The sequence below is a fragment of the Balaenoptera physalus genome, assembly GCF_965194825.1.
Source record: "Balaenoptera physalus genome assembly, chromosome: 11".
Classification (NCBI taxonomy): Eukaryota; Metazoa; Chordata; class Mammalia; order Artiodactyla; family Balaenopteridae; genus Balaenoptera; species Balaenoptera physalus.
Window position 1 is genome coordinate 15,318,681 of NC_138896.1, and position 21,450 is coordinate 15,340,130.

At 39.9% G+C, this 21,450-nt stretch overlaps 1 long non-coding RNA gene across 11 annotated transcripts in view; it reads right to left on the reverse strand.

Moving 5' to 3' along the window:
• LOC309638850 overlaps positions 1–21,290 on the reverse strand; it is a 220,875-nt gene extending 199,585 nt beyond the window's left edge. For 7 of the 11 annotated variants that reach the window (XR_014251334.1, XR_014251335.1, XR_014251336.1 and 4 more), the window contains exons 1-2: positions 19,719–21,290; positions 14,834–17,222 (exon numbers count right to left, since the gene is read on the reverse strand). This is a non-coding gene — a long non-coding RNA (uncharacterized lncRNA). Of the gene's footprint in view, positions 1–14,826; positions 17,223–19,718 lie in introns of all 11 variants that reach the window. The other 4 variants (XR_014251339.1, XR_014251340.1, XR_014251341.1 and 1 more) reach the window with 2 other exon arrangements.
• Positions 21,291–21,450: the final 160 nt, after the last annotated feature.

Genomic DNA, 21,450 nt, shown 5'->3' on the forward strand with positions numbered 1-21,450 from the left:
TTAAAGACCTAAGTGAGCATTTAAGTAGAATGATATTTCTGACTCTTAAAAATTATAAATAATATTATATACAAAACCAATACATCTTTACATGACAACAGAACTCTGCTGCATCCAGATACCTTACTAGCCTTAATCATTCAAAACAGATAACTAGGAACCATCTTGCATTCTCACTGGTTTGAGTTTGGGCACACTAATAGAGTGATAATACTTATTAAGTGCTCTCATGTAGATTATGTGGTCCTAGGAAATATTCAACAAATCAGAGACAGTTTTCTTTGTCCGGATGTCTTATACCCTAGATGCCCCCATGTTCACTTCCTTCACATATAAATGAGAGATGTCCTGACTTTTGGGAGTTTTACAAGATTTAACTAGTGAACGTTCAAAAATAAATTTAGATTTACATTAGAAAGAGCCAACTGTTAAGTCCCTGCCGGGACGAAAGGCAAACCTGCCCTTCTTTCAGGAACAGTTCCAAAGGCAGAAGTGAAACGTTTCTCTAATGTGTGACTCATTTATTGGAATTAGTTAATGGCTCGTCATTCTTGCTCTTTGCAAATATCTCAGAAGATATTTGGATGTCAAACAGAAGGTTCTAGATATTATCGACTCCCAGATTATCTCTGCTAACAACAATGTAAACATTTATGAGTCCATGATGACGCTAGATTCAGAAACAATCATCATCCTCTTTCTCACCACCTCAGAGATTAAATTACGTATTTGCAAGACCTTCACCCCAAAACAGCTGTGTGGCATCAAAGACAAAAAGGGTCAGGAGTCTAAAGGAGACTAAAGAGAAATGACAAGGAAATGTCATGCTTAGTCCCTTACTAGATTTTCTAAAATATATATATATATATGGCGGCATATGTTGAGATGATTGGGGAAAATTGAATATAGATTGTTTATTAGCTAATCATGTATAAATGTTTAATTCCTGAGTGTGATCCTTGCATTTGGTTATGAAGGAGAACATCCTTGTTTTTAGATAGATGCTGAAGTAGTAACAGATAAAGTGTCGTCATGTAGGCAACTAATTTCAAATGACTCAAGAAAAAAAGTACAGATATATGATAGATGGACAGATAGATAGACAGACAGATATAAAGAAAAGATGGCAAAATGTTAACAATTGGTGATTTCCAAGACAAGTGTGAAGGTAATGACAAATGGTTGCTCTTAACACTTTTCTTGGAAATTTCTCTGTAGGTTTGAACTTTTTAAAATAAAAAGAGTTAGGGGGAAATTGAAAAACAACCCAGGATGGGAGAGGCAGTGTGTGAAGTAGAGATGAAAAAATATTTGTCATTTGTCAATGATTGACTATAGCGATTTATGGGAAGTTCATCAAACTAGTCTTTCTTCCACTTCCATATATTTTAGAGGTTTCTATAATAAAAATGTTTTAAAAAAAATAGAGCAGGAATATTCCCTCTTCACCCCATCTCTTAGTTTTCCCCCATGCTCTGTTTGGATCAGAGCCCCTCTCCACTTTAAATAGCCAGAAAACCAACCACAATTATAGCCTCATTTTTTGTGACAGGGCAGTGGACTCTAAATTGAGGTGATACTTGTGTTGACAGCAACTAAAGAATGTCTACCAAAAAACCCACAGTGTTTATAGGGCACTGGCTTAACATGATACTAGGAGAGGACAGATGTGAGAACAACATAATTTAAAAGAAAGTCTTGGTGGAAATAACCCAGTGTCCATGGATGGATGGATGAATGGATAAACAAAATATGGTATATCCATACGGTGAAATATTGTTCAGCCTTAAAAAGGAAAGAAATCCTGACACATGCCACAACAAGGATCAACCTTGAAAACGTGCTGAGTGAAACAAGCCAGTCACCAAAGGACAAATACCATATGGTTCTACTTATATGAGGTACTTAGAATAATTGAATTCACGGAGACAGAAAGTAGAAGGGTGGTTGCCAGGGTCTGGGAGTGGGAGGAACGGGGAATTATTGTTTAATGAGATAGAATTTCAGTTTGGGAAAACAAAAAGAGATCTGGAGATGGATGATGGTGATGGTTGCACAGAAATGTGAATGCATTTAAGGCCACTTAGAAATGGTTAAAATGGTAAACATTTTATGTTACATACAGTTTACCACAATAGGAGAGAAGGAAGGAAGGAGGGGAGAGACGAAGGGAGGGAGGAAGGGAGAAAGGAAGACAGGCACCAGGTCTCTGTCATTCTGATCTTTGAATGTTGAAGCATCCTTCAATACTTGCAATGTCCATGGGTAAAAATGTTGTGTTTCCCATGACTGTGTAAATTTCAGCTACTGGTAGGAATTCTCACGTTAACACAGACCCAAACCTGGGTGCTATGAGGATATGAGTTTCCTGACAACAGAAGCCTTTCTGAACGGCTGCCCTGAGGGCAGAGCCTGCTGTGTAGCCCCACAAAATCCTAGTTCACCAGTAGTTGACTTGGGGTGAGGGGAGAGGGGAAGATTTCCTGGTAGTGCTTCTTGTAATGCCTTGTTAGTGCTTGTAATCAACATGGCTAGGATGAAAGAATTCTGGCTTCAGAACAGAAACATCGTGCTTTAAATTAAATCAGATCCCCGCTGTGAGCCACTTACTCCCTTTCTTCCCCACAGCCAGGGAAACAATTCAGAGCTTTCTCTGCAGGGTTCGCAGCATGAGTGACCTTCAGTCTTTCCACTTAAAATCGATTCAAGACGATCACACTGGCTTAAATAAAAGTCTCCATCCACTCGTCTTCCCACTCTCTCCTTCTCTCTTACCTTCTCCGTTTCTGTCTTGGTCTCTTTCTCACACACACAGCACACATATACCCTCACGTTTATTCCTCTTCTGTGTATGTGCCCAAGAGCTGCTAAACCCACCTCCAAAGGCATCGCCTCGCCCTTCCACCTGGCTCAGAACTGACAGAGAGATTTTTCACCTTCTCGCTCTCCTTGCTGCTCTCTGATGAACAGTGAACCAGATGGCCATTCCCCAGTCTCCCAGCATGAGTTTGACTGACAGGGGCCTTTGATAAACCTCTGAAGAATGAAGTCATCTCCAGGTCACTGCTGCAGCCTGGCCTTTAACACCCCACACAGACCACCATTATCTGCTGAATAGGAGACAAAGGAAATTAGCCCTGCTTCCCTATCATCCCCATTATTTCCAGGCTGATTTAAACAAGGAAGCAATGAGATGCCCTTCACTCCTCCAAAAGGTACAAATGTCAGCTGTTAAAAAATGCAAACAAGAGGCTTTCCTATGTTAATGGCTGGGTTTCTTTGTCAAAGCTGACGAGTGGAAAGTGTATTTAATTCACCGCCTTTGAGAAAAGACTTAACAAGCTTCTAAACAACTTCTTCAACTACCCCGTACCTCAGTCTAGCCCGTAGGTATTCTTAAACCTTCAGGTTTCAGCTGGAAAGGAAAGATGGAAGCGAGGCTTCATTTCCAAACACTTTAACAGCAGATAATCAAAGAACCTGGAGAGATAAGTGAAAGGAGTTTCCTATCACTTTAATCCTACAATTGAAAAAATAGGAAAAGGATCATTCTCCCTTTTCCCAAAACATTTTTCCCCCAGAAACTAAATGTTTAAGTGTCCGCAGAGCTAACAATGAGGTGCGGGTACCATGTGCCCCTCTCTATTTGACACTCAGGGAGATTGTTTCTGGTTGCCCCCTGCCACATTGCAAAGGGCAGGTGTGTGTGTGTACTCTAGCTGTTTCTTGCTATGCGTGAGTACCCCAGCTTTAGCTGGAAAGTGGAAAATTATGACAGAAGGGCTCATTATTGGGAAGAAACTTGTCTCACAATTCCATAGCTGTTTCCGAATATTAAGGATCACAGCACGTTTCCTTTAGGTGACAGCCTATACTTCTAAGAAGGCAATGCTCGCTGTCGTTATCTTCCAGGCTATAATACTTTAAAGCTGTTGGTTCTGCAGAAACAGCCAGAAGATTGTAATAAAAGAGCAGGTATCAGAGAAATCATGACAATCCAGATAAATTAATGACTCAATCAACAGACACTTGTTAGACATCAGAGCCAGACATTTGCATTAGGTCCTTCATGTGATACTAATTTGGAGGCATAGTCCCCACAAGGAGTTTACGATCTAGATAAGGAAACACAAGTGAGACCAGACCTCATTCCTAAAGGCCAGGTAGGACCTACATAAGTGAAAATATGCAAGAAGCCCCTCCCAGAAAGGAACAGAAGCCTAGAAAAGAAAGAACAAAATGTTGAGGGGTTTCTTTGGAATAGGGAGCACTTCAATGAATGAGGTTGAAAGTAAGAATCAAATTGTTGATGGGCTAGATTGTCTGGATGAAGAATTGACACTTCCTTCCTGTTAGCTAGGGCTGCCATAACAAAACACGGCAGAATGGGTGACTTAAACAACAGAAATGTATTTCTCACAGTTCTGGAGGCTGGAAGCCTACGATCAAGGTGTTCGTAGGTTTGGTTTCTCCTGAGGACTCTCTCCTTGGCCTGCAGATGGCTGCCTTTTCACTGTGACCTCACATGGCCTTTCCTCTGTGTGTGCATCCCTGGTGTCTCTTTCTCTTCTTGTAAGGACCCCAGTCATATTAGATCAGGACCCTACTCTTATGACATCATTTAGTCTTAATGACCGTCTTAAAGGTCCCATCTCCAAGTACAGTCACATCAGGGGGTAGGGCTTCAACATATGAATTAGGCGCAGGGGTTACATAATTCAGTCCATAACACTTTCTTTGGCAACAAGAAAACAAGGAAGTGATGAAACAGGGGGATCCACAAGATGAAAAGTTGCTTTAGAACTGCAACTGAATTAGTGAAGAGAGAGAAAAACTAAGAGACAATTTAGGAGGCTATTTCAATAGGCAACAGGTAAAATGTACAGGGCCTGAATTTGATGTTGGCAGTAAAAAGAAATGGAAGCAAAATAAAAGCATTAAGGAAAAATTAATAGGATTTGATGACTGATTAGATATGGAGAGCGAGAGAGAAAAGAGATGACTTCGGGTTATTAATTCTGAGAGATTAGGGAAATGGTGACCTATGAAATGAGTATGTAGAAGATACTTGTACCACCAAGTAGATTGGAAATACCCTAAGTTCTGCAGTCACACATACTACTTTAAACATGTAAACTTTGTCACATTTTAAATGTATAACTTTAGCAATTCATTTATCCTTCCTGGGCCTCAATTTCCTCTTGTATGAAGTTGGGGTGATAAAACCAACTTCACTGGGTGGTTTATATTTTATGGATGAAAGGATATCACCTAATTCAACTATGACATAGAATTCAAAATTACTCTGGTAGGTTACAGAAGAAGCTTAAATCTAGAACATAGGTATCTTTTGATTTTCATCTTAGCTGAAAGTCTTCTCCCTGACATAAAGAAGCAAATTGAATACAATGTAGTTGGATGGGCAGGTCAGCCCCTTGATAACATTCAGGCTGTGACCCAGTTCTTTGCAGAATTATACACAACTGTCACTGTCTTATAAGTCAATTCTTTACAAAACAGAAATGTGGCTCTAGGAGCAATTCAAAGCCCACCTAGCTTTACAATCCCCAAACCTCACCTATTCATCTCAAAATGCTTGCAGATACTGTAAAAGCCCAGGACATTGGAAACAGAACTGCCCTGCACTTAAGAGAAAAAGGGAAAATTTTAAATAATAATTATACTACATTTCAGATATTAAGGTATCTGACACATGGCTAAAATTTTAAAACAAAAACCATAAGGTCTCTGTTTGCAGCTGTCTATATATTTATATATATATATAATATATAGATATAATTTGTGATATTTTTCTACCTCTAAATGGTATTACCAAATTAATTTATTAAATCCCTTAAAGGAGTTCAAGTTGGCTTAGATATAAATGAGCGCTCATGTAAATTAAGGATTCCTAAAACTCTCAGAAATATAGAATCTAACCCAAATGTGTTTTGAAGTTCACGTGAACTGGGATACTCTTTGATAAATAAAGCAAGCTTTTAAATTGTTGGTAAAATTAAAATAGGCATTTCTTCAGCATCATCAGCATTATATATAAGGCACAGATACAATTTTTTTCTACCTAGGTTTGCCTCTCAAATAAGCTTATGTTATCTCTACTAGACATTTTAAAATTAGAAAACTATAAATCCAACCTAAGAACCAAATGTACAATAAAAATGAACTGCTTGATGCACGTCAAGCACAGCAGTTTAAAAAAAAAAAAAAAGGAAGGGAAGAACCATATGTTTAACTTTCTAGAGTCTTTCTTCAGTGATATTTTGATACTTGCCTGCTTTGTCAACAAGAAAAATAACTTAAAATGATGGCTAGCTTTGTTTTGTGTCTCATGAAATTTTCATCAGCAATTCTAGTATAGTTAAGAACATGTGCATTAAATAGATGTCTGTGGGATAAAAGTTTATAAGTGAACTTTTCAACAATAATTATGTTTTATAGTATGTTTACTTAAAAATAATTTCAAAAAACTTTCTGCTAACTTAAAACCTTAAAGCTATACAAAGTTAAATGATGAATCTTCATTGAATGTATAGATGATTTCCAAATGAGATAAAACATGAAGAGCTGAACAAAAGTTTATTTATCTACTTTTGGCATCTTGTTTTTTTGTGGTATAGAGAACATAAATATATTGGGTCAGTAATGAACATGAGAAATTGTACTATGAAAATACATATGCCTCTAGAAATTATGAAAGGATGTATTTCCAATTTACTACAGAATTATAGTATGTGGAAGACAGTTCCCAATTGCTTCCTTCTTAGTTTTCACTGAAAAGAAAGATTACTGATGGTTAAAAAACTCTAATCCATACATATAAATAAAACTACGACAAATAATAAGGATAAAAAAATGGCCCATGTAGGAAAGAAAGATGTATTTTTGCTAAGGAAAGTTATTAAAGACATATTTAAGGGAAAGAGAATAATTTTGTCCTAAAGTAGAAAGATCGATTGTTCCAGAATGAGAAGGAGAAAACGTATATGACAAAAACTGGATAGATTAAAAACATGTAGACAGCTGTGGAAAAGAAATTTTATTTCTGAGTAAGCTGCTAAGGTTAAACAGATTTATTTATAAATTATTATTTTTGGATGGAATGTCCTATAAATATCAATTAAGTCCATCCTGTTTAATGTATCATTTAAAGCTTGTGTTTCCTTATTTATTTTCATTTTGGATGATCTGTCCATTGGTGAAAGTGGGGTGTTAAAGTCCCCTACTATGATTGTGTTACTGTCGATTTCCCCTTTTATGGCTGTTAGTATTTGCCTTATGTATTGAGGTGCTCCTATGTTGGGTGCATAAATATTTACAATTGTTATACCTTCCTCTTGGATCGATCCCTTGATCATTATATAGTTTCCTTCTTTGTCTCTTGTAATAGTCTTTATTTTAAAGTCTATTTTGTCTGATATGAGAATTGCTACTCCAGCTTTCTTTTGATTTCCATTTGCATGGAATATCTTTTTCCATCCCCTCACTTTCAGTCTGTATGTGTCCCTAGGTCTGAAGTGGGTCTCTAGTAGACAGCATATATATGGGTCTTGTTTTTGTATCCATTCAGCCAGTCTATGTCTTTTGGTTGGAGCATTTAATCCATTTACATTTAAGGTAATTATCGATATGTATGTTCCTATTCCCATTTTCTTAATTGTTTGGGGTTTGTTATTGTAGGTCTTTTCCTTCTCTTGTGTTTCTTGCCTAGAGAAGTTCCTTTAGCATTTGCTGTAAAGTTGGTTTGGTGATGCTGAATTCTCTTAGCTTTTGCTTGTTGGTAAAGCTTTTAATTTCTCCATCAAATCTGAATGAGATCCTTGCTGGGTAGAGTAATCTTGGTTGTAGGTTTTTCTCCTTCATCACTGTAAATATGTCCTGCCACTCCCTTTTGGCTTGCAGAGCTTCTGCTGAAAGATGAGCTGTTAACCTTATGGGGATTCCCTTGTGTGTTATTTGTTGTTTTTCCCTTGCTGCTTTTTCTTTTTTAAAACAGGTTTTGTTCTATGTTTATTTATTTATTTTATTTATGGCTGTGTTGGGTCTTCGTTTCTTTGCGAGGGCTTTCTCTAGTTGTGGCAAGCGGGGGCCACTCTTCATCGCGGTGCGCAGGCCTCTCACTATCGCAGCCTCTCTTGTTGTGGAGCACAGGCTCCAGATGCGCAGGCTCAGTAGTTGTGGCTCACAGGCCCAGTTGCTCTGCGGCATGTGGGATCTTCCCAGACCAGGGCTCGAACCCGTGTCCCCTGCATTGGCAGGCAGATTCTCAACCACTGCGCCACCAGGGAAGCCCCCCCTTGCTGCTTTTAATATTTGTTCTTTGTATTTAATTTTTGATAGTTTGATTCATATGTGTCTTGGCGTGTTTCTCCTTGGATTTATCCTGTATGGGACTCTCTGTGCTTCCAGGACTTGATTAACTATTTCCTTTCCCATATTAGGGAAGTTTTCAACTATAATCTCTTCAAATATTTTCTCAGTCCCTTTCTTTTTCTCTTCTTCTTCTGGGACCCCTATAATTCGAATGTTGGTGCGCTTAATGTTGTCCCACAGGTTTCTGAGACTGTCCTCAATTCTTTTCATTCGTTTTTCTTTAGTCTGCTCTGCAGTAGTTATTTCCACTATTTTATCTTCCACATCACTTATCTGTTCTTCTGCCTCAGTTATTCTGCTATTGATCCCTTCTAGAGAATGTTTAATTTCATTTATTGTGTTGTTCATCACTGTTTGTTTGCTCTTTAGTTCTTCTAGGTCCTTGTTAAACGTTTCTTGTATTTTCTCCATTCTATTTCCAAGATTTTGGATCATCTTTACTATCATTACTCTGAATTCTTTTTCAGGTAGACTGCCTATTTCCTCTTCATTTGTTAGGTCTGGTGGGTTTTTACCTTGCTCCTTCATCTGCTGTGTGTTCCTCTGTCTTCTCATTTTGCTTAACTTACTGTGTTTGGGGTCTCCTTTTTGCAGGCTGCAGGTTCATAGTTCCCATTGTTTTTGGTGTCTGTGCCCAGTGGCTAAGGTTGGTTCAGTGGGTTGTGTAGGCTTCCTGGTGGAGGGGACTAGTACCTGTGTTCTGGTGGATGAGGCTGGATCTTATCTTTCTGGTGGGGAGGTCCACGTCTGGTGGTGTGTTTTTGGGTGTCTGTGGCCTTATTATGATTTTAGGCAGCCTCTCTGCTAATGGGTGGGGTTGTGTTCCTCTCTTGCTAATTGTTTGGCATAGGGTGTCCAGCACTATAGCTTACTGGTCGTTGAATGGAGCTGGGTCTTGGTGTTGAGATGGAGATCTCTGGGAGATTTTTGCTGTTTGATATTACGTGAAGCTGGGAGGTCTCTTGTGGACCAGTGTCCTGAACTTGGCTCTCCCACCTCAGAGGCACAGCCCTGAAGCCTGGCTGTAGCACCAAGAGTCTGTCATCCACACGGCTCAGAATAAAAGGGAGAAAAAGAAGAAAGAGGGCTTCCCTGGTGGTGCAGTGGTTGAGAATCTGCCTGCCAATGCAGGGGACACGGGTTCGAGCCCTGGTCTGGGAAGATCCCACATGCTGCGGAGCAACTAGGCCCGTGAGCCACAATTACTGAGCTTGCGCGTCTGGAGCCTGTGCTCCGCAACGAGAGACGCCGCGATAGTGAGAGGCCCATGCACCGCGATGAAGAGTGGCCCCCACTTGCCGCAACTAGAGAAAGCCCTCGCACAGAAACGAAGATCCAACACAGCCATAAATAAATAAATAAATTAATTAATTAAATAAAATAAATTTTTAAAAAAGAAAGAGATACAATAAGATAAAATAAAGTAAAATAAAATAAAGTTATTAAAATAAAAAATAATTATTAAAAAAAATTTTTAATAAAAAAAAAGAAAGAACCCAACCAAAAAACAAATCCACCGATGATATCAACTGCTAAAACCTATACTAAAAAAAAAAAAACGGAGAGACAGAACCCTAGGACAAATGGTAAAAGCAAAGCTATACAGACAAAATCACACACAGAAGCATATGCATACACACTCACAAAAAGAGAAAAAGGGAAAAAAATATATTTATCGTTGTTCCCAAAGTCCACCCCCTCAATTTGGGATGATTCATTGTCTATGCAGGTATTCCACAGATGCAGGTATATCAAGTTGACTGTGGAGATTTAATCCGCTGCTCCTGAGGCTGCTGGGAGAAATTTCCCTTTCTCTTCTTTGTTCGCACAGCTCCCGGGGTTTAGCCTTGGACCTGGCCCTGCCTCTGCGTGTAGGTCGCCTGAGGGCATCTGTTCTTCGCTCACACAGGACGGGGTTAAAGGAGCAGCTGCTTCGGGGGCTTTGGCTCACTCAGGCCGGGGAGGGAAGGGTACGGATGCGGGGCGAGCCTGCGGCGGCAGAGGCCGGTGTGACGTTGCACCAGCCTGAGGCGTGCAGTGCGTTCTCCTGGGGAAGTTGTCCCTGGGTCATGGGACCCTGGCAGTGGCGGGCTGCACCGGCTCCCGGGAGGGGCGGTGTGGAGAGTGACCTGTGCTCGCTCACAGGCTTCTTGGTGGCGGCAGCAGCAGCCTTAGCGTCTCATGCCCGTCTCTGGGGTCCGCACTGCAGCCGCGGCTTGCGCCCGTCTCTGGAGCTCCTTTAAGCGGCACTCTTAATCCCCTCTCCTCGCGCACCAGGAAACAAAGAGGCAAGAAAAAGTCTCTTGCCTCTTCGGCAGCTGCAGACTTTTCCCGGACTCCCTCCCGGCTAGCTGTGGTGCACTCACCCCTTCAGGCTGTGTTCACGCCGCCAACCCCAGTCCTCTCCCTGCGATCCGACCGAAGCCCGAGCCTCAGCTCCCAGCCCCGCCCGCCCCGGCGGATGAGCAGACAAGCCTCTCAGGCTGGTGAGTGCTGCTCGGCGCCGCTCCTCTGTGCAGGAATCTCTCCGCTTTGCCCTCCGCACCCCTGTGGCTGCGCTCTCCTCCATGGCTCCGAAGCTTCCCCCCTCCGCCACCCGCAGTCTCCGCCCGCGAAGGGGCTCCTAGTGTGTGGAAACCTTTCCTCCTTCACGGCTCCCTCCCCGAGGTGCAGGCCCCGTCCCTATTCTTTGTCTCTGTTTTTTTTTTTTTTTTTTTTGCCCTATCCAGGTACGTGGGGGGGTTTCTTACCTTTTGGGAGGTCTGAGGTCTTCTGCCAGCGTTCAGTAGGTGTTCTGTAGGAGTTGCTCCACATGTAGATGTATTTCTGATGTATTTGTGGGGAGGAAGGTGATCCCCGCGTCTTACTCTTCCGCCATCTTGAAGCTTCTCTTCATGTCCACACTTTTTTTTTTTTAAATTTATTTAGTTTTATTTATTTATGGCTGTGTTGGGTCTTCGTTTCTGTGCAAGGGCTTTCTCTAGTTGCGGCGAGCGGGGGCCACTCTTCATCGCAGTGCGCGGGCCTCTCACTATCGCGGCCTCTCTTGTTGCGGAGCACAGGCTCCAGACGCGCAGGCTCAGTAATTGTGGCTCACGGGCCCAGTTGCTCCGGGGCATGTGGGATCCTCCCAGACCAGGGCTCGAACCCGTGTCCCCTGCATTGGCAGGCAGATTCTCAACCACTGCGCCACTGTCCATACTTTTTGACATTTTTGACAATTTCCCCAAATTAAATTCTAAATGAAGTCTTTCTGACCACAACTAACTTTGAGATTTCCCAAAGGGCCCCTGGAAAATCTCGAAGAATTTGTCTCTTATCTTGTGAAAAAGAGGTGTAAAACTAATTAGGTTTATTGGCGATGTTAAATTACATGGGAAGCATTGTCAAATAAGAAGTGATGGTAAACTTTCTTAGGTCATATGTGTATGACTCTTTTGGAAATTGTATAAAGTTTGTAGAAATTTGTCAATACCCTCATCATCTGGTTACCATGTTAGAATGTTGTAGTCACAGAAATACCTGATTTTCCTTATCAGGTGAACTTTCATCAGATCTTTAACCATGGCCATTTCAAAGTCACTTGTCATTCACAGACAGTTACTGGTTTACTCTGATTCTTCTTGGAAAGCATTTACAATCAGCTACAGGTGAGAATGCTCCATGATGGCATCATTTGAATAACATTGAGACCCTTCCACTGGACTGAGCAAGAGATTCCAGAATTAATGAAAAAACTGATGGAGTCATAAAGCTGCTAATTCAAGGTCAAGCAGAATAAGGATTAATTACATGGAACTGAATGAATTAACAAAGATGACTCTAATTTTTAGATGACTTTGTGAGACAGATGACTGGTTCTTTAATGGATTGTTTTCCACATTTAAGGAAACCTTTTTTCTCTTAAGCTACGTGTAACTTACAGCAATTTGATAAAGTATGCCTTTGTGAACAAAAATGAAGCAATTGCTTTTTCTCCCTATCTGATCCCTCCAGAATTCAAAAACTCTTACCGTATATTCTTATTTTTATGGCAGTATAGTCATTTGCATAAGCTCAATAAGAATCTATTCTCCTGGTAACAGAATACAAAGCAAACATTGGTTATTCTACCAAGGCTTTGACTGGAATGTCATATTTGGGAATTTGGATATTTAGGAACTCGGGTTGACTTTTTTGAGCCAATAAAGCCCCTTGAAGAAATTACTGATACTATTCCAGGTACCAATCCCTGGTAAGGGATTCCAGCCTTACCAGGTAAGTAAGGAAGGTCACTTCCTGGTAGGCCTCACAATGTAAGGATATTTTGGGGACCTTGAGAAGAGAGGAATTTACCCAAATCCATAGGTAATACAGGCAAAGTCTGATGGTGAGTTCTTAGCTTAGCTTCCCAGTCTCTAGAGGCTTTCAAAAGTCCAAACTGAGATTCCTTATGAAAAGTTCCAGCAAAGCAGATTTCACTATTCTTGCTGCACTTATGTAAATAATCAGGCCAAGTTTCATAACGCTTGGCTTATACTGCAAAGAAATTAGTGTTACTTCAATTATCTTTGATAGAAATGGAGGTGACTAGACAAAAAAAATTACATTTTGATGGAAAACTATAGCACACTCCTGTGGGTATTAAATTCTAGTCCTATTCGTGGTCTTTCAGGTCTTGTTACCTACTTGTACACTAGCATGGATCCTGAATTCTAGTTTCCTCCAATATCTAGCTACCTCTCTCCAAAACTATTATTTCCAATTTTTCTCTCACCCATCTGAGTTGAAATCACTAAAAATTAAAACTGTCCTTTTTCCTGCGGCCCTGCAAGCTGAAGTTGGACAACTTGATATAAACTTCAGAGAAATCACCACAACAGCTCATGTTTGGACAATTTTTACAGCTGTTGTTGTGTGGGCCACTCAGAAAGTTTACCGGAATAATCGACAACATTCCCAGAGACATTCAAACTCCAAACCAGGAAAATCTGTAAGATTGCCACTGCTTGCCCTCATTTCTGAAGATATACTTTGAGCCTAACATCTAGAAATGCCCTCAGGACTCAAAAGCTGAATTTATAGTAGTTTGTTCTAGCCATTAACCTTTGTTTTTCTTTTGTTTCCATGGAAATGCCCAGCACTAAGAGATTAGTTCAACTGATTATGAGACAATTTACTAACTCAGTTTCTGGACTGTGAAACTTCTTAGGGAAGTTTCAGATGGAGGAATGATCGTGCTCAGGACACACTACCCCAAAACATGGAACCTTGGCATATTGAATATTTTAAGCTAAAGGACTTCTGAGAAAATGGCAGAAGCAGGAAGGTCACTCTGCCTTTTCTCCTCTGAAACAGATCATAAAACCCTCATGTGAGAGGTGCCTTCTCTATACCTGGAGGAAAGAAAGATCCTTATCTCTGAAGTCAAAAGGACACCAAGTAGAAGCCAAACAAAAAAATCTTGCTAAGTTTCCCCCAGTTTACTGCACTTGTACCCTTTGCCCTATCATATTCCTCATGAATGTCCACTCTTCATCAAATCTAGCATAAAATATAAGGTCTGTTTTTTCAGGTCTTCATTTCCTTATGAAGACTCCCATGTCACATAAAACACATAAAGAGAGAGAGAATCATATATACACACACACACACACACACACACACACACACACACACAGAGAAAATGCAGTACTCAACATGAGTTGACTGGGTCAGCAGATTCCTTGGTTTGGAGAATATGCTCCCACTGAATATATATCAGCATATATTACTATAGCATCTCCCTGCTTTGTAATCATTGAGAAGAGACTGAACAAAATTTGGAGCAAGATCTTGTCAAACCCTCACTTAACATTTTGATTTCATGAATACAGCTCTCATTGTTGCCAGTTCAGAAAGCTTTCCTTTCGTCTTGTACTCAATGTGACTTTTAAATAATTTTAGCTATGTTCAGAAGCACAGAAGCTGGTTTTATGGAATCACAAAATTGCAGAATACAAAGGGGCCCTAGAGAATACTGTCTAAATTTATTATGCTGCTTTATTGGGTCAATTCTCATAGTTTTGCTGTAATCCTCAGGTCCCTTGGGATTCAATGCAGTTTTTAAGAGTGGTGATTATTTCATTTCTTATACTTGGAACTGGATTCTTTGAAATTAATTATGCAAAAAAAATAAGGAAAATTTATAGAAGTAAAGCATCTTGGTACTGTATGAAAACTTAAAGATCTTCTAGTCAAATTCTAAACCCGACACGTGAACGCTTTCGACACAACGTGTCACCCACCTGCTAATTAAACACTTCCAATGATCAGAAAGTCACTTTCAGGAGGCTGCCCCTATAATCAAAATGAGTTGGAGTCGGTCTCCTTGTGCCTTTCACTGGCTGATAGCAGTTTATAGCAGTTGTTATTTTAATCTGACCTGCATCCCTCCCCTCCCCCACCGCACCTCACCTCTCACCTTGTCCATGACCCAAGCACACTGAGGTAGAGTCTTTTCCAAGTATTTTTCTGGTTGAGTTGACAGTAAAGAACCTCCTTTTCTCTCTGGTTTTCTAAGCTTGATGGATGAGAGTTCAGATCACCCGGCAGCAGTAGGAGAATATGAAGTCTGTTCCAAAAGCAGGGATCAGAGTAAGAGCGGCGAGAAGGAGAGACAGAGAAAGAGAACACCCTGGTTCCAGTTCCCTCTCTGGCTAGCCCTGCTTCTGCCTTTCCCACAACTTGGTTACGTGAGCCCTTAAGCCCTCCTGTTTGCTTAAGATATTGATATTTCAAGTTACCTTGCTGTCACACACAAACATGAGACTTGGTTGAGTAACAAGTCTAATTCATCCTCTTTCAGGTAGCTCTTAAAAGCCATCATTAGAGAGATCATATTTTAATTGTCCAAACTGGGGCAATTTTGAGAGTGAAATACAACACAACTTGCGATTATGCGGAAACAATAGCCATAAACTTGGACTGTTCCAAGGAACTTATTGTTAGCCTACCCCTATTCTTTCCAGTCCACGCACCCCTGATTCCTTCACGCTTTGTTACAAATCCCCTTGCCACCCTGATAGGTATTCTTTGAATATTTGGCAATTTGTCAGTGTCTCTCTTAGAATGTGGAAGCCAGAATTGAATCCAGTGCTCAAGATGTGGTTGACAAGGGCAGCACATTACTTGGTTTGGAGAATACATTCCCATTGATCCCACTGATGCAAACTCAAATTGAATCTCACTCTAGCTCTGGGTATCTCTCTTAAATAGCACTTTACATTGTGCCTGGCAGGTGGTTGGTGCTTAAGGACCAATGAATACATGGCTCATTTCGAGTTGGAAGTCAGCTATAATCCATTTTGCTTTTGAGGATTCAAATATGGGACCTCTTGTTTCTCTGTGTTAAATTTCATCTTGTTTCTTTCAATCTACTATATTAGTTTATATCTCACAGTATCATCATTTCTCCCAACTTCTGTTCTTCTAGAAATTTAATAAGCATATCATCTATGTATCATTATTATTGATGTTGATATTAGCTAACACTTAGTGCTTCTTTTATGCCAGTCGTTGTTTTAAGCATTTTAAACTCACTTAATATTCACAATAAAATTATGAAATGGATATTATGATTATTCTCATTTTACAGATGAAGAAATTGAGGTACAAAAAGATTAAGTAAACTCCTAAGGTCACAGAGCTAGTAAGTGACAGAGACAGTATTCAAAACTAGACATCTGGCTCCAGAATCTGTGCTCTTCCATGCCTTTCTATTCTCATCAAACTCATTGATTGCTAAGACGTGGAACAGAACAGGGCCAAGGAGAGAGACCATAGGTCTCTCTCTCTCTCTCATCCCACCAGAGCCTGGGTACACAGCAAGCACTCATTGTGTATTTCTTGTTCCATCAATTTCTACTCTACCTAACCATATGATGATAAACATATAAAAAGAAAACATCATATGTTTTGCTGAAGCCCAGATACACTCTTCTAGCTTAAGTGTTTTAAGTACTTGCAAAGCATCACTTTATTAATCCAATCTAGAATTCTGTCTTGGACCAATGTCAAACTCATAGTTTTTGTCCTGTAGAATCAACCTCCCTTCCTTCCTTCCTCCTTCCCTCTCTCCCTCCCTCCCCTCTTCTTTCCTCCTTGCCTCCTTCCCACCCTTACTTCCTTCCTTCCCTACTACATCCCTCCTTCCCTTCCTCCCTTCTTTCCTTTTTTTTTTACTCTCTCTTTCTCTCCCTCCTTTCTCTTCCTTACTTTCTCTCTTAAAGAGAATTGTATTTGCCTGACTCTAGTCTACTCTCTCCTGCTCCATGATTTCTTAAAGATCATAATATTTCCCTAGAAGTTCTCTCCTAGCCCAAGACTCTAATTTCCTTGGCCAGAAATTTGAATTTATTTACAGATGCTAGATAATCTATAGCTTCCTCACCTGAGAAATTATAGTGCCCATCAAAAACTGCAAACCAACCAATGACCTGGACTAATTTAAAAGTCCTTCTTCTTTTGGTGAACATAATTTCACTTTGACAAATTTGTATCTCAACCTGGCCATTGTAAGAACAAGTCAAAACACAATGCAATGATACTGACCAATATGACGGGCACACAGAAAATGTACAGTGGTTACAAGGTTAATGGTTTCAAAGATAACAAGACAATTATTTGAATAACTCCAAATTTAAATATAAAAAGTGAGAAATAAGTGTAAAAAACTCTGAGAAATACCTGATGCTATGGTCATCCTAGATCCAAGTCCTTTTGGAGGAAGCGTGTGACAAAGTCATTTATGGAGAAGTAGCCATGGAAATTAGTTTACACAGACACAGGGCCTCAAATTGATTTGGACAATCCTGAAAGAGTTAAAATGAACCAATATATAAATAAAAATGAAAAACATCACTCTTGACCAGGCTGGCTATTGGATGCCCAACACCCTGCCGTGGGGAAGGACAGAGCAAAGTGACAAATATCGCCAGCTCAGAGAGGAGTTTTTTCACCTCTCCTCAAGGCTGAATAGAAGGAATTTAATTTGCCTGCTTGGCTCTTACGCAATGTCAGGTAACCGTAGAATAAAGAGGGCTTTGAGGGAGAAAGCCAGACTTCCCAAACACACTGCTGCAATCATATCCTCCTCTTGTCAGATGCCTGCAGACACAGCGACCAACGTGTCCCAGACTGCTTATTGCTATCACTCAGACGCATAAGGCTCTGTCTCCCATAGAGAAGGATGGGAGATATAAAGGCTCCAACCGCTCTCCTTGTGAAAACTCCACAGTGAAATTCCATCAGACAGAAGCCAGTTCTCTGCTGAGTGAATTGAGCCTTTTATCAGTCAGATTTGTATACATTATAGAAAGAGCCAAAGAAGGGAGTCACTGTACACCTCGTATATTTTTAGTTCCCCAGGATTAGTTGCTATTGGACTTAATGTGAGGGGAAGAAAAGAAAAAAACCAACTTCAGTCTTCTGTGTATATTGGTGGCTTTTTGAGGTCTCTAAGTTTTGCTGGACTTGCCTGCTTCCTTTTCAGATATACTCTGGTAGCACAAAGAGCATGCTATCTGTTTCATGTTCCAAATTTGACCCTGATTTCATTTTCATTTATTTTTCAAATAATTTACTGATGAGAGCATGTGTATGTGTGTGTGTGTGTGTGTGTGTGTGTGTGTGTGAATACATGCATGCACACAAACTTACATTGACCTGATTTCAGTTTTGAGACTCATTCTGTTTACCAAAACAGCATAATAAAGGCATTTCAGTTGGCAGAATCAGCTGGGAAACTTTTGCAAGTCCCTCACTTTCTTCATTGACTTTAGTTATTGCTGAAGCAATTCCCTTGGGAAAATAAAAATGAAAACAAGCAAATCCATAAAATATGTGGATGCAGAGATAGAGTTAGTATTGATGTCACTAGATTTATAATAATTAAAAAAAAAAGACTTTTTAAACTTGGTCTCTTGCAGAGTTTGGGGAAGAGAAATAATCCTTCTACTGTGGTATTCACTCCTATAATTATTTAAATGTCAGTCTTACTACTTCCCCTACAACCTCCTTTCAATCATTCAATGTTTCAATCATTCAACAAGTATTTATTGAGCACCTATTATGTGGCGGGCATGTACTGGGTGCTTAGGATATGACAGTGAATAAGACAGGCATGGTTCCCACCCTCCTAACCTAGAGGATTTTCAATTAAAGAGATGATACAAGAGTCGTTACCATAAAATCCCTCAATCTAAGTTGTAGACACTAAAACTAGGGCACAATGCCATGTCTCTGGGGAAAGGAGAGGTGGTAAGGGGATAAATACCATCCAAATAGAGTAATCTGTTCGGTAAGACATTTCTAGAAGCACTGTCTATATTGCTCTCAGAGCCTGTGCATAGAAGAGGAAGTCTTTCTTCCATCCTCCTTTCATTCTTCCCTAAGAGGAGGTGATATTAACAGATGAATCTGATTCCAAACTTGAGGTTGGTTTACATGTACTCCTAATCCACTTTGTATACTCTCTTCCAGTTTTTATTTTGATGCTGCTGTACCAAGAAGCTTCATCACAGGATTTTTGTCTTATATGATCTTGTCTGGCTACTTAAGCATTTGGGGTCTCTTTTATTTTTTCTATTAAAAAAAGATAATAATACTATGCTCCTGCTTGTTGAAAGGATTAAACAATATAGGTTAAAGTGCCTCTCGGAGTCTGTGCCATATAGTAGGCACTCAGTAAGTCATTGTGTTGGTTTGATGTAATTATAGGCCTTTCCTTAGAGATAGAAATAGAATTGCACTGTCTGAATCCACTGAGGAAAAAAGTGAGGTATTATTAACATATTAGAGTTTAAAAGATTATAATTTCTTAAATAAAAAGATTATAATTGCACTTAAAATATTTTATCTCTCCTTTTTTCTTCTTCTCAACACTAACCAACATTACTACCATTGGATTCTTCTCTTTATTACTACAACAGGATTCTTCCATTTAAATAGCACTTAAATTCTCTATACATCCAAAGATAGAAATTCTGGGGCTTCCTTGGTGGCGCAGTGGTTGAGAATCTGCCTGCCAATGCAGGGGACACGGGTTCGAGCCCTGGTCTGGGAAGATCCCACATGCCGCGGAGCAACTAGGCCCGTGAGCCACAATTACTGAGCCTGCGCGTCTGGAGCCTGTGCTCCGCAACGGGAAATGCCGCGATGGTGGGAGGCCCGCGCACCGCGATGAAGAGTGGCCCCCCCTTGCCGCAACTAGAGAAAGCCCTCGCGCAGAAATGAAGACCCAACACAGCCAAAAATTAATTAATTAATTAAAAAAAAAAAAAAGAAATTCTGACACAAATTTCACTCACATTCCAGGAATTTTGTTTCTGTGGTGTGTATATGTGCACAGCCATGCACAATTAATGAGAGTTTTCAAAGTAGAATCAAGTGAACTCGGCACCACCAGTTCCCCCAAATTACTACCATCGCTCTTTCTAGAACTCAACCAGTTAAGAATTTGGGGTTTCATCTCACGCTCTTTTCAGTCCAGTGCAAATCATTCCTACATCAGAAAACAAATAATCATTATTTGCTTTAACCAGTGTCCTATTAGCCAACCCAGAACATAGATTTTTTACTTTTTTAATTTAAAAAGCAAAATTCAATCCATTAAATTGGATTTGGTGTAATTCTAAGAGGGAACGCTATCATTATATTCAATTCCCTAGTTACTTTCCTTCTGACTTTGAAAGGTACACATGAGGGTATCACTGTTTTGATGAGTAACAGAAAATAAGATCTCTGTCAGATATTACAGATGACTCCTGGTTCATGGAAAGCATTAATGATAGTCTCAAGGGAAAGGGCAGTTTAGGCAACTCCAAAGTAATAGTCATGGTTATCCAAGAGCTTCTCTTCAGTGTTGCTGAGAGCACATTTGATCATAACTATAGACCACAGTGACTGCTCATGAAGTAAATTTCATAAATTGTAAAAGTTCTTTAAATATTTATTATAAAATATTTGGAAGGATTTTACAGAAGGTGAAACTGAGGTTTAGAGAATTTGAGAAACTTGCCCAGAGTTACATTTGGACCTGGAAGAACCAAGCCTAAAACCCAAGTGTGTCAGACAACAAAAGTGGTGCTCTTAACTCAGTGTTATCACCCTGCCTCCCATTTTGCCATTTACCATCCGGCTCTATATCGCTGTCGACTTTCCTTCCCTAGAACTGAGAATGTAGGTAAGTGAGCTCACCTGCAAGGCTTACCACAGGCAGAAGAGCACCTGGATTGAAACTAGTTACCTAAATATTATATTCTCAACCTTGATGTTCAGATGAGATGTTTTCTAGCATCCCGACCCCTAGACCTTGCCCCATGCAGTAGTATATCACTAAAAACAGATTACTGCACATGCGTACACATGCAAGCACTATCTCCTAATTTTCTTCTTAGAAATGAGAATAAGCTTTAGTTTAGACAATAAATACTCCCAAGGTACAGAAGCTTTTAAACATGTAGCATCATCTTGCTAGTTAAACAAATCAGTAACTTAGGAGTAAAAGTCAATAATCATCATGGAACTATCTTTGAAAATCAATTTATATTTTTCACATTCTATCCTTCTAAATAAACCATTTGTAGTCAGGTTTGGCAAACATTCTTATACTCAATTTCATTCGAAGCACGTGTTCCACATGTGAAGGATTCTTAGTTTGTATGTTGATGTCAGCCAAGTTAAAACCTCCTTTGCCATCTGAATTATGTGAGAGCTTTCAAATTGAATGTGGAGTTTGCACCTTGCAGAAGGGAAAGACATTTTAATAAGCCTTATTGTATCCACTGAAGGAAAATGAAATGAAATTTGCAGAGATATTTACTTTTTAACAAGGCTGGTGAGAAAGCTATATAGAAAGATGATAGAACACCAAAAAGAGAACTCACTTGGATTTTGCCTTTTTTTTCCTCATATCTTGTTTTTCTCTCACCTCCTTTTCTCTGTCAACTTCTGCCCAGGCTGAAAGATATGAAGTCCTTTTACATTTTTTCATGCCAATTCCCACAGCTTTTGCTTCTTGCTAGGAAGTAAAAAGAGGTC